We start from the raw sequence: 16774 nt of genomic DNA on the forward strand, positions 1-16774 counted from the left end.
GTTTTTGCCTATGTTTTTTTCTAAGAGTTTTATGGTTTCATGACTTACATTCAGGTCTGTGATCCATTTGGAGTTTACTTTTGTGTATGGGGTTAGACAATGGTCCAGTTTCATTCTCCTACATGTAGCTGTCCTGTTTTGCCAGCACCATCTGTTGAAGAGGCTGTCATTTCCCCATTGTATGTCCATGGCTCTTTTATCAAATATTAATTTACCATATATGTTTGGGTTAATGTCTGGAGTTTCTAGTCTGTTCCACTGGTCTGTGGCTCTGTTCTTGTGCCAGTACCAAATTGTCTTGATTACTATGGCTTTGTAGTAGAGCTTGAAGTTGGGGAGTGAGATCCCCCCTACTTTATTCTTCTTTCTCAGGATGGCTTTGGCTATTCGGGGTCTCTGGTGTTTCCATATGAATTTTTGATTTATTTGTTTCAGTTCATTGAAGAATGTTGCTGGTAGTTTGATAGGGATTGCATCAAATCTGTATATTGCTTTGGGCAGGATGGCCATTTTAACGATATTAATTCTTCCTAGCCACGAGCATGGGATGAGATTCCATTTGTGTCCCCTTTAATTTCTCGTAAGGGTGACTTGTAGTTTTCAGAGTATAGGTCTTTCACTTCTTTGGTTAGGTTTATTCCTAGGTATTTTATTTTTTTTGATGCAATTGTGAATGGAGTTGTTTTCCTGATTTCTCTTTCTATTGGTTCATTGTTAGTGAATAGGAAAGCCACAGATTTCTGTGTGTTAATTTTGTATCCTGCAACTTTGCTCTATTCCGATATCAGTTCTAGTAGTTTTGGAATGGAGTCTTTGAGGTTTTTTATGTACAGTATCATGTCATCTGCAAATAGTGACAGTTTAACTTCTTCTTTACCAATCTGGATTCCATGTATTTCTTTGTTTTGTCTGATTGCCATGGCTAGGACCTCCAGTACTATGTTAAATAACAGTGGGGAAAGTGGGCATCCCTGTCTTGTTCCTGATCTCAAAGGAAAAGCTTTCAGCTTCTCGCTGTTCAGTATAATGTTGGCTGTGGGATTATCATATATGGCCTTTATTATGTTGAGGTGCTTGCCCTCTATTCCCGTTTTTCTGAGAGTGTTTATCATGAATGGATGTTGAATTTTGTCAGATACTTTTTCAGCATCTATGGAGATGATCATGTGGTTTTTGCCCTTCTTTTTGTTGATGTGGTGGATGATGTTGATGGATTTTCGAATGTTGTACCATCCTTGCATCCCTGGGATGAATCCCACTTGGTCATGGTGTATGATTCTTTTGATATACTGTTGAATTCGGTTTGCTAACATTTTATTGAGTATTTTTGAATCTACATTCATCAGGGATATTGGTCTGTAAGTTTCTTTTTTGGTGGGATCTTTGCCTGGTTTTGGTATTAGGGTGATGTTGGCTTCATAGAATGAGTTTGGGAGTATTCCCTCCTCTTCTATTTTTTGGAAAACTTTAAGGAGAATGGGTATTATGTCTTCTCTGTGTGTCTGATAAAATTCTGAGGTAAATCCGTCTGGCCCTGGGGTTTTGTTCTTGGGTAGTTTTTTGATTACCGCTTCAATTTCTTTGCTTGTAATTGGTTTGTTTAACTTTTGTGTTTCTTCGTTGGTCAGTCTTGGAAGGTTGTATTTTTCTAGGAAGTTGTCCATTTCTTCTAGGTTTTCCAGCTTGTTGGCATATAGATTTTCATAGTGGTCTTTAATAATTCTTTGTATTTCTGTGGAGTCTGTCGTGATTTTTCCGTTCTCATTTCTGATTCTGTTGGTTTGTGTTGATTCTCTTTTTCTCTTAATAAGTTTGGCTAGAGGCTTATCTATTTTGTTTATTTTCTCAAAGAACCAGCTCTTGGTTTCGTTGATTTTTGCTGTTGTTTTATTCTTCTCAATTTTGTTTATTTCTTCTCTGACCTTTATTATGTCCCTCCTCCTGCTGACTTTAGGCCTCATTTGTTCTTCTTTTTCCAGTTTCGATAATTGTGATGTTAGACTATTCATTTGGGATTGTTCTTCCTTCTTCAAGTGTGCCTGTATCACTATATACTTTCCTCTTAAGACTGCTTTCGCTGCATCCCACAGTAGTTGGGGCTTTATGTTGTTGTTGTCATTTGTTTCCATATATTCCTTGATCTCTATTTTAATTTGTTCATTGATCCATTGATTATTTAGGAACATATTGTTAAGCCTCCATGTGTTTGTGAGCCTTTTTGTTTTCTTTGTAGAATTTATTTCTAGTTTTATACCTTTGTGGTCTGAAAAGTTGATTGGTAGAATTTCAATATTTTGGTATTTACTGAGGCTCTTTTTGTGGGCTAGTATGTGGTCTATTCTGGAGAATGTTCCATGTGCACTTGAGAAGAATGTATATCCTGTTGCTTTTGGATGTAGAGTTCTATAGATGTCTATTAGTTCCATCTGTTCTACTGCGTTGTTCAGTGCCTCCATGTCCTTACTTATTTTCTGCCTGGTGGATCTATCCTTTGGGGTGAGTGGCGTGTTGAAGTCTCCTAGAATGATTGCATAGTGGTCTATTTCCCCCTTAAGTTCTGTTAGTATTTGTTTCAAATATGCTGGTGCTCCTGTGTTGGGTGCATATATATTTAGAATGGTTATATCCTCTTGTTGGACTGAGCCCTTTATCATTATGTAGTGTCCTTCTTTATCCCTTGTTATTTTCTTTATTTTGAAGTCTATTTTGTCTGATATTAGTACTGCAACCCCTGCTTTCTTCACTCTGTTGTTTGCCTGAAATATGTTTTTCCATCCCTTGACTTTTAGTCTGTGCATATCTTTGGGATTGAGGTGTGTTTCTTGTAAGCAGCATATAGATGGGTCTTGCTTTTTTTATCCATTCTGTTACTCTGTGTCTTTTGATTGGTGCATTCCGTCCATTTACATTTAGGGTGACTGTTGAAAGATATGTACTTATTGCCATTGCAGTCTTTAAATTCGTGGTTACCCAAGGTTCAAGGTTAGCCTCTTTAGTATCTTACTGCCTAACTTAGCTCATTTATTGTGCTGTTATATACACTGTCTGAAGATTTTTTTCTTCTCTCCCTTCTTATTCCTCCTCCTCCATTCTTCATATGTTGGGTGTTTTGTTCTGTGCTCTTTTTAGGAGTGCTCCCATCTAGAGCAGTCCCTGTAAGATGCCCTGTAGAGGTGGTTTGTGGGAGGCAAATTCCCTCAACTTTTGCTTGCCTGGGAATTGTTTAATCCCTCCATCATATTTAAATGATAATCGGGTTGGATACAGTATCCTTGGTTCAAGGCCCTTTTGTTTCATTGCATTAAATATATCATGCCATTCTCTTCTGGCCTGTAGGGTTTCTGTTGAGAAATCTGATGGTAGCCTGATAGGTTTTCCTTTATAGGTGACCTTTTTCTCTCTAGCTGCCTTTAAAACTCTTTCCTTGTCCTTGATCTTTGCCATTTTAATTATTATGTGTCTTGGTGTTGTCCTCCTTGGGTCCTTTCTGTTGGGAGTTCTGTGTATTTCCATGGTCTGTTCAATCATTTCCTCCCCCAGTTTGGGGAAGTTTTTAGCAATTATTTCTTCAAAGACACTTTCTATCCCTTTCTCTCTCTCTTCTTCTTATGGTACCCCTATAATACGAATATTGTTCCTTTTGGATTGGTCACATAGTTCTCTTAATATTGCTTCATTCCTAGAAATCCTTTTGTCTCTCTCTATGTCAGCTTCTATGCGTTCCTGTTCTCTGGTTTGTATTCCATCAATGGCCTCTTGCATCTTATCCATTCTGCTTATAAACCCTTCCAGAGTTTGTTTCACTTCTGTAATCTCCTTCCTGGCATCTGTGATCTCCCTCTGGACTTCATCCCTTAGCTCTTGCATATTTCTCTGCATCTCCATCAGCATGTTTATGATTTTTATTTTGAATTCTTTGTCAGGAAGACTGGTTAGGTCTGTCTCCTTCTCTGGTGTTGTCTCTGTGATCTTTGTCTGCCTGTAGCTTTGCCTTTTCATGGTGATAGGAATAGTCTGCAGAACTGGGACGAGTGACGGCTGGAAGGACTTCCTTTCTTGGTTTGTGGCCCTCCTCTCCTGGGAGAACAGCGACCTCTAGTGGCTTGTGCTGGGCAGCTGCGCGCAGACAGGGCTTCTGCTTCCTGCCCGGCTGCTCTGGAGTTTATCTCCGCTGTTGCTGTGGGCGTGGCCTGGCTCGGGCCTCTGCTCCAAAGTGGTGGAGTCGCATTGGAGGGGGAGCAGCCTGGAGGCTATTTATCTCGGTGAGGGGCCTCCGTGCTCCCTGCTGCCCAGGGGGTTAGAGTGCCCAGAGATCCCCAGATTCTCTGCCTCTGGACTAAGGTCCCGGGCTGCTTCCATCCAGTTTTCAGGGCACTGTCCCTTCAAGACTTCCAAAAAGCACTCGCAAAAAAATAAATAAATAATTAATTAATTAATTAAAGAAAAAAAAGCCACTCGTTTTTCTTTGTCCTATATCGCTGGCCTCAGGGACCCACTCACCGGTCTTGCTGCCCTGTTTCCCTAGTATCCAGCGCCCCGCACACGCACTGTGTCTGCGTTCTGCCGGATGGCTGGGGCTGGATGTTCAGCAGTCGTGGGCTCCCTCTCCCTCCCGCTCTGCCTCCTCTTCTCCTGCCAGGAGCTTGGGGGATTGGAGCTCAGGTCCCCTTGTATATTACCCCCTTTACGAGGCACTGGGTTCTCGCAGGTGTGGATGTAGTCTGGCTGTTGTCCCGTGTCCTCTGGTCTCTATTCTAGGAAGAGTTGTCTTTGTTATATTTTCATAAATATATGTGGTTTTGGGAGGTGATTTCCGCTGCTCTACTCACACCGCTGTCTTGGCTCCACCCCTTGTGTATACTTTTTATTTAAAAAAATGTATCATGTATTCTACCGGTAAGAATGGTTCTTCCATCCCATTTCAGGTGGCTAAGTTGTTTATTAAAATCCTTTTAATAATTTCTAAAAAACCATGCCTTTCTGTGACCTGTCCTAGCCACCCAACTTCATTGTGACCACCGTTTGCAGACAAGACCACCCTTTTGAGTTATCATTGGTGATGGAGGCCCGGCCAATCCAGAGCGGTGACAATTTTTGGCTCAGATGAGCACCGGAAGCTCAAGTCTGAATAACTATATTGTAGGCATGTATTTTATTCACACCTCCTTTTTTATATGACCAGCAAATATTTGAGAAAGGAGTAGATGAATGGATGAAGAATTGGGCAAATTTAAACAGGTTTCTCTTTTCAGAATCATTACTATTTTGTCACACCTTGTGAAAATCCAGTAAGGGATAGAGATAGCATAGTCTCCCAGCAATGACTGCAGAAGGCTTTGGTTTGACCAGGACACCACTTCCTGTGTATTTCACACTAAACACTCAGGACCCTGGATCTTGCCCAGCCTTGTCGTTTTACCAATGAGGGTAAATGATGTCCAGAGAAGGAAAGCAACTTGCTCAGGCTTTCCTCTTGGCTGTGGTAACAACTGGAAATGATACTATGTTCACTTAAATCAGTTATATCTTATTTTATATAACCTTCTTAGTGATTCTCTGCAAGGATCAAAAACAGTGGCTTTTTGAGAACAATCAACTTCATGTAAAAGCCACAGTTCACAAGAAAATTAGGGCTAGGATCTTACTCGGTCTGCAGCAGAGAGCTGGGTCTACAAAAGCCATCCTCCAGAACTGTCCCTGTTCCAGCTATGTGGTTCAACAGTGGAAAATGTCTTCCCGTTTTTTATGCACAACTTTGCATTTGCAAGTAAACCCACTGTTCCTTTGACAGCACCTGAAGGCATTCTGGCCTTTATCCAAAGATTATTAATATTCTGCCCTTGCCAAGGTCAGTGTTCACCTAATTGTCTCTTTTTGTATTTAAACAATAGACAATAATCAATAAGTAAAAATGTTGTGGGATGCAGGAGGAAAAGTGGCTTGAAAGACCTAAGAATGATAGTTTTGCACACAAAGACCCATCCCAGGAGCTCTCTGGTGGAAGGGAAGAGAAGGAAATTCACAAAAAACAAAGAACCCAACAAAAAAAGGTTTCTGTTATTTATTATCTCAATAATGGATGCCTCAGTTCTTAGAGCTGCAATTAATTATAAGCAATGACAAATGGGCAAGAAAAGCCAATGGCAATGATCCTGCTGGTTGACAGCCTACTGGGACTTGAGGACATCTTGTCACATCAAGACTGGCTAATTTATCAAACATGCCGTCTTACCTCATTGAGCCTGGAAGGAGAAATCCTTCTCTATGCGGTCATCTCTTCACTGATGTGTGCATGCTCTTCACCGTGAGCATGGGGGGACCGAGCCTTGGCTCGGAATCCCTAGCACCAAACATGAAGCCAGGTACACAATGGGTGCTCATTAATCATCTTAAAGTAATTAGTTTAACTGGAATCAGCAAAACAAACTACAATTAAGTTGTGGGGAAAATAACAGCCAGTGTCCCTAAATCCTGAGTGTAAAGAAAGTATTCCAAATTCCCAGCTGATTGACACACACTTATTTAGCCCAGATGCTTTGATGATGGTGAGGAACTGGCCTGAAAAACCGAATTTCCCAAAGAGTTCATGCTTGCTCTAGAATCAGGGGAGCAAGGATAGGGCAGGATTCGTCTTCATTGGTTTTTGAAGCCCAAAACTAAGATCTTCCTGCTAGGATGTTACTTTTCTTTTGAAGCTCAACAGATGGCTTCCAGCAAATTTGGTAGGTTATCTGTAAGATATACAGAGGTGATTAGGGAAGGTGGTGTGTTTGCCCAACCTCCTTTGGCCATGCCAGAGCCCAGAAAGTTCCCTGTCTTCCTTGAACCCAGACAAGCTTTCCCCAAAGACAAACACAGAGCTGACATCTCGGCACCATAGGAATTAACTGGTGAAATTCTATGACAGATCAACTCAATTGTATGAGCCAAATGGCGGCTTCTTGGCAATGGGAGGAAGAATTGCACTTGAACTTGGGATATTGAGGCCAGGTCTTTGCTCAGACTTGACAGCCACAGCCTCCTCGGAGGTCCCAGCCTCCTCAGAGGGCTGAGAGGGGCTTTGCAGAGGCTGTGCCTTCTCTTAGGCTCTGGAGAACCCCTGCTCCCTGTCCTGGGATAAAGAAGTCAGGAGGGAAAGGGAGACCCAACCTGTGACACCAGGTTCTCAAAGAAATGGCAGAGCAGGGAAGGGTGGTCAACTGGGGGAAAGGTACACCATGGCAAAGGTGCTGCTGTGTTCTCAATGCCACTCAGCCTGGTGGAAAGCAGTGCAGAGTGAGGCATTCTGGGTGTACTCTGAAAATCAGCCCCAAAGAGCACCACCCTTCCATCCCTATGAATGACAATGCCCAGCAAAAATGCAAAAGCAAGGAATGATGCGTCCCAAACCACTGCCAGGCTACCTCTGCGTCAGGTGTTGAAATTGTTAAGGAAGGAAAGGAGGGCTATGTTAAGGTTTGAATCTTAAGGAGACTGGGTCAGATATTGATAGTTTAATTTGACATAAACTTATTCAGATAGTTCCAATGCAACTAAACATTAAACAGATTTTAACATAGTGATAAAAGAATTATTTATAACTAGGAGCAGTAATATCTTTCAAAAATGTTTGCAAAGCCATTTGCAGGTAGTCCAAATAATCCATACTCTACATGCCACACTTCAAGCCAGCAATCATCAGTAATTTTTCAAAATCAATAGAACTCCATGATTTATGCAGAATCTGGGAACAATTAGTTTAATTTGGGATCAACAATGCCTGTATCTTGCCTAAGATGAAAGGGCTGGCTGGTCCAGGAAATAAAGAGGATTGTGGATATTCAAATTAAGATGGAAACATTTTTTTAAATGGCATATTATTTGTATATAAATGACAGCAATAATGATAATAATAACTACAAAAACAAAAGGTTCTGCTTATTGTTTCTCCCAACAAGCATTCTGAAGTCCTCTCCTTGGATATCATTATTAAATTGTGATGTTAGCTCAGAGTAGACATCAAAAATGTATAAGGTACGTTAATTTGTACATTTCCTATAATTCAGACTTTATACTCATTCAAATGGGCTCCTAAATTTTATAGTCAAAACCCAGTTTCCTAGAAGAAACCACTGAGGGCCATGCTTAAGGTCATGGGATCGGGAGCCAGACAACGTGGGTCAGAACTACTGCCTCCTCTCCTGCCGGCCGTGGGACCTGGAGCCACGTGCTGGAGTCTCTGGGCCTCAGTTTGTTAATTTGTCAAATGGGATGGTCATGCCTGCCTCAGGTCTGTGGTGAAGACAAAGGGAGCCTCTGTAGGTAAAGTGCTGGGATGGCCCCTGGTCATGCAGGCAGCCTGTGGAAATGAGCTGTAGTGTCCTTATTGTCCTCTTCCACAGAGAGGCTGCTAATGGCTGCACTCCTGGTCCTCCTGCCCACCAGCGATGTAAATACGGAGTTTGCTCTCTCGTCCAGGGAGCCTTGTGGTTAGGCACTGAATTCATTTCCTATTGCTGCTGTAAGGAATCATCATAAACTCAGCAGAGCATTAAAAAAAAAAAAAACCAAAGAAACTGTTTTACATTCCTGGATGTCTGAAGCCAGAAATCATAGTGCCAGCAGGACTGCATTCTTTCTGGAGCCTACAGGGCAGAACCCATTTCCGTGGAGACCTTCCTTTCTAAGCCTTTAATTCCAACCTTTTCTCTGAAACCTGCTCCTCAATCCCTCAGTCTTCTCCCCTAGGAAACGGCAGCAGCTTTACTAAATAGGTGTTTAATGCGAAAATGGCCAAGACTTGGATAACTTACCCGAAGTGTGGTACCCCTGCTTGGCACTTAAAAAAAAAAGTGCCTGTTAAGCAAATGCACATTTACCAAAAAAGAATAAACAGATGTCTCTCATTAGCAAAAGAAGGGCTTTCTTTTCTTTTCTTTTTTTGACTCAAAACTTTTTATTGGCCTTTTGGATAGAAATGGGAATTTATTTGCCAGGAAGGATGATCCCATCATATTGCTGGAACCAGCACCTGACCTCCTCTTTGCTGATTCTGTGTTGGCCCCGGCACAGCCTGTCCTGTGCTGCTTGTCTGCGATGCTGAAACCTGGCCTGCCCAGTACTACACAGAAGTCCAGGCTGCAGATACCAATGCTTGGGGCATATTTGATCTCCAGATCAAGGTGTTCCTGGATCCCAAAACCAAAGTTACCAGTATCAGAGAAGTTAATTTTTCTTAACTCATACTCCTGTACCTACAGACCCTTTGCCAGGACTTCTGCCATGGCCCCTTGGACTGTGCAGGGGACGGCAATCTTTTCATTTCTCCTGATGCCAAAGACCTCACAGTGTATCTAGCTTTTGGAAACACAGGGGTCTGGCCTGAGAGCTGCTCCATCACCTTGGCTGCCTGGGTGGGTTTGTCCCCACTCTCCCCAGGACAGATGTTGAGGTGGAGCTTGTGGATGTGAAGCTCCTGCCTGGGATTCTCTTTTTCACCTCGATCCTGTGCCATGGTGGAGAACACGAAAGCGAAGGGCTTTCATTTTTACCCGACTTTAATCTTCCTCCTTAATGCTCATCAATAGATGTTGGTGAAATAAAGTCTTTCACCCAATAATCAAATTTTGCAAGCTTCCAGCCAGGAGGACTTCTGCAAGTTGAGGCAAAGGGTTCACCAACTTGGCTGACCTCCAGACAAGGGGGCAGCTGCCATTTTTAACTTGTTTTGGGGTCATGTGACCTCCCAACATTGTGTCCAAACAAAACAATTTCCCTAAAGGAGACTTTGCTGATTCCTCCAGGGGTAGAAAGCAGCAAGAGCAGGCAAGACACAGCTCTGCACTTGCCCTGACTTTGTGCCTCTGCTGCCGGGCAGCTGCATCTGGAGGTCTCTCCCTGTGCACCAGGTGAAACTGCAACCTGGATGGGGGAGGGTTCTTGACTCTGAAGGAGAAAGAATTTTCCAGCATGTCGGAAGAGTGTAGGTAAAGAAGGGATTCATTAGAGCGAGAGTAGTAATGAATGGCAGTGGCCTTGCAGGCAGCTGAGGGCAGGAAAGATCAGAGGGAGGGAGCAGGGGCTTGCTGACCTTCCCAGCATAGGGCAGTCTCCCCCACCAGCTCCTGAAGCCAGGGTCACTTGGCATCCCATGTCCGCCTGGATCTGCATGGCATGGGGGCTATGCCCTCCCACCCCAGGATTCAGGGAGCCATGGAGCACAGGATGGAGTAAGATTCTATTCTGAAAACACCCCAAAGAAAGGAGATTTTCAGGCAGGCTCCTGCAGCTGGAGTTCCCTCCAGGTCACCTAGGCGATGGGAACTCGCAGGACCAAGCCTGAGCTCTCAGCAGTTCCCCCCCAACCTCCCCGTACTTATCAGAAATAAAGGGGAGACAAAGTGGAGACTTGGAAATAGAATGAAATAGCAAAGAAACGAAGATGCTTACTACTGGATAGGCGCAGAGACAAACACAGTTAAGTTGAGCAGTGAGAAAGCTTTATTTAAACTTACGCACTTAAAGAGAAAAAAAGTGCAGGCATTCTCAGGAGGAGCACCTAAGGGTTTAGGGTCTGGGGTTTTATAGGCTGTTAAGGATTTTTCAGGAATGTGACCAAAGGCTAGGGGATGTGGAATTGTCAAGTGGTCTTAAGATAAGAAGATGCTTATCTCCAGGGAGAAATACCTTGCCTCCTTTCTTCTATTTTCAGTCCTTTAGCTGATTCTGCAGAATAAATTTAACACAAGAAATTTATTGATCTGGGTCCTTCCCAGGATGGTGACTTCCCTCTGGGAACATATCAATCAAGACCAGCTGCTCTGCCCTCTAGGTGGGCTGAGTTACTGTCTGTTTGCTAAAGAATGCATTAGGAATTGTACCTCCTAACTTCCTGGCTTTTAAAATAGAATCCTAGCCTTAAGATGGAATCCCTCCTATTAGACTGCTTATATCTCAGCTTGGTTGGAAAATTAATCATGTTGCTTGTCTCCTGTCCCTGCCCTCTGTCATCTCCACCTGCGCCAGCTGTTATGTGACTGCGTGCATCCGGCTCACCCACGGCTGCCTTGAGGGATTTGACATCCCCTGCAGAGAGGTCACAAACAATGAAAAGTCAACTCTCTTGGCAGAGAGTTTCTCTAGAGTCTTCCCCTTTGCTCTGCCCATTCTTTTTACCATGCTCTCAGCCTTCCTCTTTATGAAGGCCTTCAGCAAAGAATCGAGTTTTCCCAGCTCATCAGAGAGGCCAACCTGGGAATGAAGGCTCCCCACCTTGAAGCCCAGACCACTGAGTCTGGTGGTACAAAACAGGTTGGACTTGCAGGGTGCTGTATTCATCCTCCCTTGAGTGGGTAAGCTTTCCTTATTGCCAGAAGCAGAGACTAAGCCAGCCCCGACCTGCTCTGGGTCTTGCTTTAAGCAGTTACGGAGCCAGCAGGGTGTGACTACCCCAGAGGCTGGAGGCACCTTGTGGGCTGGAACAGCCTCTGGTTCCCTGGGGCTGAGGCTTCTCTTCCATTTTTCTATATGTTGTCAAATATTCCAACTTTCTAAAACTTCCTGAATAGTTTAGAACCTCAGAGGTATGGAAGGGAAAGCACATTTTGTTAGTTTGGATGTCTGGGAAGCAGATGCTGAGAAAGGTCGCGTTCACTGGGGCAAGGCCTGGGGCAGAGCGAAGGGGAGGATGCGGGGCTGGGCAGTGGGGATTTGGGAGCAGATCAGGCCCTGTATCATCCGTACTGTGATGTGCCCCATCACAGGGGTCTTGCCTGGAAGGAGGAACAGCTCAGCAAGACAGAAGGCAACAGGTGGAGACTTTCAGCCAACTAGACCACTTGCCCCTGAAAGGCAGCCTGTGGAAATCCAGGTGGCACACCTGCATGGCAGCCACATGACATACCTGTTATGGACTCATCTCCACTCGGGAGCAGGGCTTGATTACTTGAGGAGCCTTGGTCTAATTCTCATTTGTTCATTCATTGATTTCTTCTTCATTTAACACATATTTGCAGGGCAACAACCCTTGCTCAGCCCTGGGCCAGGCAAAACATCACTGCCTTCCAAGAGCTCACAGTCTAGGGGCCTTCAGGCCACTAACCAGGATTCTGCATGGGGGACAGGCTGTCGGTGCAGAGTCACAGGGTGCCAGGGTGTGCGATGGGGGGCATGCACCTGGTCTCTGGGGCCAGGATGACCTCCTAGGGACTTGCCAAATCATGGTAGCTCCCCATCTGGAAGAGCAGGTCATACCCAGGACACCCTGGCTTGTGAAAGTGTTAGCTGTTTGTTGGCCGACTGCCCACACCCCAGCCAGACATCCAGTGGGGTTTACACATATCAGCCCATGCAGGACAGTCACTCCCAGCATGCCTGTGAAGCCTCCCCCCTTGAGTCTCTCATGGACACATGGTTTATTCTCTAGGATATTCCGGTCACCACCTGGCTGTCCTGAAAGTGGAGAAGTGTCATCCTGGGCAAACATTGCCCAGGTCATCACTTGCATTGATCATGATCCTGGAGCACCTAATGCAGAGGAATCCTGCTGGGGATGGGAATGTGGTGCAGTTTTAGACCAGCAGCCTCCAAATGCAGACGAAGTGATTACTGGTTGGCAATAGGATGGTCATTGATGGTCATTTCATAGGATATAATAAGGAGATGGACAGTGGTCCACCAGGGAACTTTGTCCAGGAGGGAGGGTGGATTTCTTAGGAGGAAAAAGGCTCCATTAAAACCCTTCTCCCAATTCAGTGTTACAGGATTGTTTGGCCTGAAGAAGACAACTACACTATTCAAAGACAACTCTTCATTGAGCATCTGCTTGGAGTTAGGGACTGTCCAGGCCCTGGTATGGAACATGGGAAAATAAAACAGATGAAATCCCCACTCTTGCTGGACTCCTAGTCCAGTGGGGGAAGGCAGAGAATAAACAGCATGTTAAGCACTATTTACAGCAGCCAAGATATGGAAGCAACCTAAGTGTCTGTCAGTAGATGAATGGGTAAAGAAGATGTGGTACATATACACAATGGAATATTATTCAGCCCTAAGAAGAAAACAGGTCCTACCATTTGCAACAACATGGATGGGATTAGAGGGTATCATGTTCAGTGAAATGAGCCAGGCAGAGAAAGACAAGTACCAAATGATTTCACTCATTTGTGGAGTATAAGAACAAAGCAAAACTGAAGGAACAAAACAGCAGCAGACTCACAGACTCTAAGAAGAGACTAGTGGTTACCAAAGAGAAATGGGTGGGGAGGGGATGTGGGAAGGGAGGGAGAAGGGAATTAAGGGGCATTACAATTAGCACACACAATATAGGTAGGTCATGGTGAAGGCATGTAGTGACTCTATAGCATCTTATTATGCTAATGGACAAGTGACTGCAATGGGGTGTTGGGGGGCACTCGATAATATAGGTGAATAGTGACGACAATGCTGCTCATGTGAAATCTTTCTAAGATTGTATATTAATGATATCTTAATAAAATAAGTAAATAGCATCTTAGTAAAATGTAAAGTGTATCAGAGGAATGTGAGGGCTATTGAAATGAGTACATACAGCAAGGGAGAGGAGGAGAGAGTGCGATTGGTGGATGGGGTACTCACTGGAGTTTCCTCACTGAGGAATTCCTCACTGAGAAATTGACCCCATCAGAACAGCATTGTGTAGCCAAGGAAATGCAGAATAATGATAATGACATGCTAATGATAACAACAGCATTTACAAAGGGCTTTGCTGTGTGCAGGTCTTGCCCTCACTGTCTACTACATGGATTCTTCCTTCTACAGATAAGAAGCAAAGAACTGAGAAGCTTGCTCCAGTCTGCATGGCAATAAGCTGCAGAGACAGGCCTTGACTCAGCTGGTCAGGCTCCGGGCCAGGCTCAGAAGCACAATGCCCCTCTGTGCCCCCTACAACCCAGGAGGGGATGTGCAAGGCTGGGAACCTGCAGCCGTACAGACAGCTCCCAAGTCCTGTCTTTGCTGCCCCCAGGAGGGGTTTGGGGTGTCATTGTATTTCTCCTTGCTCCTCATCAGGGGACCAGTATAACAATAGGACCTGACTCTCCAGGTGAGAGATTCTGGAAATGTTGCAATTTTACCCACACCTGCATTCACGTGAAGAAGACAAGAATTGAATATTGGTTCCCATTAGCACCATCTAACATCAGAAGAAAGAAAATCTAAGCAACCTCTCAAGTTTACACAGCTCATCCCTGGAGGGTCCAAAGCTCAAACCCAGCCTTAGCTCTCTGTGTTCCAGACCAAGAAACCTTTGCCTCTTGCTCGTGGAAGCAAATTGATGACTACTGGTCCGGGGCCCAGGTGCCGTCTCACCTCCTCTATAGAGACCTCTTGTCTGCTCTCACCTTTACCCCTCCATTGAAAATGTGATTGTCGCTTCCTCTGTTTCCTATCATCCTTTTTTCCCATCAGGGACTGTTTGCAGTTGACACAGTTTATTAATTTGTTACAGACACGGCTGCATTTGCCATCTGACTACAAGTGTCTGCACCCCTGGGACAGTATCACTCACCTCTGTGTCCAGGGACACAAGGGAGTGATCAAAAATGGGCACTGGGTGAAAGACTAAATGAGTTCCTCAAACTCATTTTTGTAAATGTTGCTACTACTAAAGATGAACTTCTCAGCCTGGTGAGTGGATGTGTTAGTGGGGGCCCATCAGCAGCACAGAACCTGTACCACGTAGCCCCATGGAGAGATGATTTCATATGGGAGCTGATCACAGAGGTGCGGCAAGGGCTCACGGCACAGGAAGGTGAGGCCCTGGGCATTAACAGCTGAACAAAACGGCTAGTGCCCTCAGGGCTAGAGGGGCCGAGCCAGGAGCCCGGACCCTGAGGAAAGGTCTGCATCCTGGAAGAAGGGCAGCAGGGAAACCTCCCAGGTGGAGTCAGGACCAGGGGAGCTGAACCACAGAGAAGCCAAGTCCAGTGTAGAGAGGATGTGGAGAGACTTGCTGCAGTTTTTTTCCCTACTCTTGTCTTCCAACTTTCTGTCATTGACTGTTGGTTGAACATCCGCAGAAGCGGGTGCAGAAGCCTGGGTAACAGTTGGCAAAGATGTGCCCTGCTGGACAGCCCGGAGTGGAAGAGCAGGGCATGGATCTGAGGGCAGCTGGGAAAGAGCCGACAGGTGGGCAGACATCAGCATGTTTGCCTTTTCCGGGGCTGGTCAGTTTCACCGAGGTTTCACATCCCTGCACTTTCTTCCATGCACTGCATTTGTGCCTTCTGCTCCTCAGAAGGGGCTTGCCGCGCCTGCTGCACAGAGGCGAGCACACATTTCCGCCATACCTTGCTTTCTAAGCCATGTGAATTGTCTCGGGGGCTCGTGGGAAGCGGCTGGAAGCAGTGCGGAGAGGTGAGCCTGCTGGCTGTGGGGGTATTATAGCAGCACACCTCCCAGTTTCCATCCCATGCCTGTGCTGGTGGCCAGGCAGGGCTGGCCTGTGAAGACCTCCCGGGAGAGCTCCAGAAGCCCTGGTCCTCAGTCCCCAGGTCACTGGAACAGCACCTGTGCTGACTTCAGTCCTTGGGCTTTATACCTCCGTCAGCTGACACCCAGTAAGCCCTCTTCCCCCACTTTGAATATGAATCTCAAGAACTCAAAAAACAAACAAAAAATCCTCAGTAGGAAAGACAAGCATCTCTAAGTGACTACCTCCTAGGAAGGTCGTAAGTTAGCTGGTTCTAACGTGTGCCAGAATCTCCACTCTCCCTACTTCATGGGTGGGGTAATTTGGGACAAGTCAGAAGGAAGCAGCCAGCCTAAAATGGGACAGAACTCTTAGAAATACGTTCCCTTTCTTCTTATCATGAAAAGGCCATAGCAACGTGTTTTATGTTACCCTAGAAAGTATTCTTTGTTTCCATGTATTCTGAACATACTGAATATACTCTTCTCTTAGCAGCAGCTACTGAGCAGACAACAAGCCCTGAGCTGTATGAGCATGGGGATGGGGGTGGGGAGTGAGAAGGGTCTGATTCGGGAGGCGTGAGTGTGGCCACCCTGGCCTTCTCTTTTGTATGAGTGCAGCTCACATGCCTGTTTACTGTTTTTGCAAGTCCCAGTTTCTACTCTTTGTGTTACAGGCTGTTACTTGAGTCTATTACCTGTATTTCTTTACACCCGGGATTGTGCCATCACGTCTGAAGGCTGCGGGCGCCTCACATTCAAGGGATGTGGTCAGACAGATGTCTGATGGCTCCATCCCAGATGCCTCCTCTTAAAGCTGTTGTGTAGATGTGCAGGGAAATACTATTGGAAGTATTTGTCATTCTCAGCAAATGTCCTCAAAATGCCACCCAGGAGCACAGATGGATCCACTGACTGGCTTTTCAGCCATACAGAGTAAGTGACAGAAATTCTATCTTCAGTTTATAAATTAACTTGGGGACTTTTGGAAATATCCCACAATATCTGTGCCCTGGAGATATTTATGAATTCCAGTCTGTCAATACCCACAAGTAAACCCAGGACAATCAGAATGCACAGACCTGGGAGCTCAGGACATCTGGTCTGTCTCTGTCTCTGTCTCTGTCTCTGTCCATCTCTGTCTCCCCCCTGTGGCTGGACTGCTGCCCAAGCGCCCGTTCGCTGCTGGGAGCCTTGATGATTTCACAGAGGTGGGAGTCTTTCTGCCGGCAACAAACACGCTTAACTCAATCAACGGAGTTATTGTTCTGAGGCTAGAATGTCTCCATCTCATATCCTTACTTTTGTTTCTCACATTATATGAGTGTGATAGTAATTTCTAACTCTG

The 16774-nt window shown here is 45.1% G+C and overlaps 1 pseudogene; it reads right to left on the reverse strand.

Moving 5' to 3' along the window:
- Positions 1 to 8938: 8938 nt before the first annotated feature.
- LOC118930554 (60S ribosomal protein L11-like) lies at positions 8939 to 9493 on the reverse strand (annotated as a pseudogene).
- Positions 9494 to 16774: the final 7281 nt, after the last annotated feature.

This window comes from Manis pentadactyla, chromosome 14 (assembly GCF_030020395.1).
Source record: "Manis pentadactyla isolate mManPen7 chromosome 14, mManPen7.hap1, whole genome shotgun sequence".
NCBI classification, from domain to species: Eukaryota; Metazoa; Chordata; class Mammalia; order Pholidota; family Manidae; genus Manis; species Manis pentadactyla.